Source organism: Penaeus japonicus, unplaced genomic scaffold (assembly GCF_977035675.1).
Source record: "Penaeus japonicus unplaced genomic scaffold, GWHDUDI00000001_assembly GWHDUDI00000003, whole genome shotgun sequence".
Classification (NCBI taxonomy): Eukaryota; Metazoa; Arthropoda; class Malacostraca; order Decapoda; family Penaeidae; genus Penaeus; species Penaeus japonicus.
Genome location: NW_028234405.1, coordinates 28,124,361 through 28,126,860, shown reverse-complemented (window position 1 = coordinate 28,126,860; position 2,500 = coordinate 28,124,361). Strand labels below are relative to the sequence as shown.

Here is a 2,500-nt window from a genome sequence, read left to right as displayed (position 1 = left end):
TATATATATATATATATATATATATATGTATATATATATACATTTATATATATACAAATATATGTACTTATATATAGATATATATATATGTATATATACATATATATATATATATATGTACATATACATATATATATATATGTACATATAAGTATATATATTTGTGTGTATGTATATATATATATATATATATATATATATATATATATATATATATATATTTATGTATATATAAATATATATATGTATATATGTGTGAACTGAGTTCATTGTGACAAATGGATAAAAAGTGGTATAAAAGAGACTGAATACTTTCACAACACAAGAGATGTAATTGACGCGTTTCGGGTTACCCCGTCCTCAGAACTACATGCTACATCAAGTAAACAGGAACATATATATATTAGTCAAGAGCTGACGACCCAGCTGATTCCCGTGACCTCTCGCTCGTTGTCCGCCTGATAGACGTTGCCGCGACCTTCGATAATTTGAAGCGACCTGACGCTGTGTTTATGTTTTCCTCCGTCGCGATGTATGCAGCTTCCATCATTTTTCTTTTTAATTGATTTAATCCTTCATGGATCACTTTGGCCCGTTTCCAATCCGGTAGATGTCCCGCTTCATCTACGTGTACCACCATGGCGTTGGATGACCATGGCGTTGGATGTTCTGTGGTGTCGGACGTCGGCTCGATGTTCACTGATCCTGGTGCTGAATCCACGTCCTGTTTCACCATAATATGCTTTATCGCATCCGTTGCATGGTATGCAATATAAGGCGCTGTCAGGATTCTTTGTGGACGGCTTTCTGTTGCGTATTAAGTCACCTATTTTTGCACCGGAAGTGTTGGCGATCTTGATGGAGCTTCCGAAATACCTATTTACCGCCTCAGAGATGTTGCATTGAGGTAGCACTAGGAACTTTGGAGGGGAAGAGGCTTCGGTTCTTGACCTCGTTATAATGAACTCCGCCTTCTTTCGGAGTTTCAGAAGAAGTCCCCTAGGGTATTTGTGCCTCATAAATGCCTCAGTAATATACTTCATTTCATCGTCTAGGAATTCAGGGCTGCATATCCTCAAAGCTCTGAGGAAGAATCCTATAACGACTCCTGATTTAGTTTTATTACTGTGTGCGGAGTAATAGTGTATGAAATCGTCTTTGTTCGTTGGCTTTCTGTATACTGAAAAACGTAGGTCGTTATCGCCCCGATGGATCACAGTATCGAGAAAAGGTAGCTTCTGACATTCCTCTTCCTCTATGGTGAACTGGATCTTGTCGTGCACGGCATTCAGTTGCGTAAGCGTTTGATGCAAGCACGATCTCCTAGGGACGATTACCAGGACGTCATCTACGTATCGAAGCCAAGTCGAATGTCTGCCGATTATGTTCATATAGTGGTCTTTTTCTAGTGTTTCCATGAAGAGGCAGGCCAGAACCGCGCTTAGTGGTGAGCCCATAGCGAGACCGCTGACCTGTCGATACTCCTCTCCTGCAAACTCGAAAGACCCGAAGCTCACGCACAGTTTCACGAGTTCTATGAAGTCGTGTTCAGGCAGCGGGAGCAAACTATCTTCCATGGTGCTGACGACCCTTTCAGCTGCTCGGACGGCTCCGTCAGTAGGAACATTGGTGAAGAGGGATTTGACGTCAAAACTAGCCAGCTTCTTATTTTTGCACCTAGAATTTTGGAGACGTTTGATGAGATCGTTTAGCCAGACATTTAGCCAAACGATGGGGAGCGCTGCCAATGCCAGAGGTAATAGGTCTCATCGGTACACCAGGCTTGTGTATCTTCGGGAGCCCCTCATGGAAGGGGTGCGGGGTGCCTCCTCTAGTAAGTGAAGGAGGCGCTTTCCTCGGGCCGAGCGGAGGAGTACGTCCCTTGCCTTCTTCTTGAAACGGTCAGCTTCCCTTTTCGCCTCGCCTCTCGTCGCCTTTCTGTAAGTTGAAATATCACCAAGTAAATTGTTCATTTTATGTGTGTAGTCATTTATGTCCATAATAACAATACCCCCACCTTTATCAGCCTGAGTGATAATGACGTCCTTATCAGTTCCGAGACCTTTAAGGGCGGTGACGTACCTGCGTGGGATCGCTGGGGGACGTGAAGACTTCTCTGCCATGCAGCATGCAGTAATCCCTTGGATAAATCCTTTGTCAACATCGCTGTCGGTCCAACGGTGATTCAAGATAACGTAATCCATAAAATCTTTGTTGTCCTGCCCGGTGCTAAACTTGAGGCCTAGAGAGAGTGCTTCTTTTTCGGTTTGTGTAAGGCGTCTGCTTGACATGTTGGTTATTAGGTCACATCGTCCAGCTTTCGTCCATCTGCTCTTGCAGAACTTCGACGTATATGCAGCAAGAGCAGATGGACGAAAGCTGGACGATGTGACCTAATAACCAACATGTCAAGCAGACGCCTTACACAAACCGAAAAAGAAGCACTCTCTCTAGGCCTCAAGTTTAGCACCGGGCAGGACAACAAAGATTTTATGGATTA

The 2,500-nt window shown here is 43.2% G+C and overlaps 1 protein-coding gene across 1 annotated transcript in view; it reads right to left on the bottom strand.

The window, feature by feature from the left end:
- LOC122242394 (rRNA methyltransferase 1, mitochondrial) overlaps nt 1-2,500 on the bottom strand; it is an 18,192-nt gene that overhangs the window by 9,967 nt on the left and 5,725 nt on the right. The window lies entirely within an intron of this gene.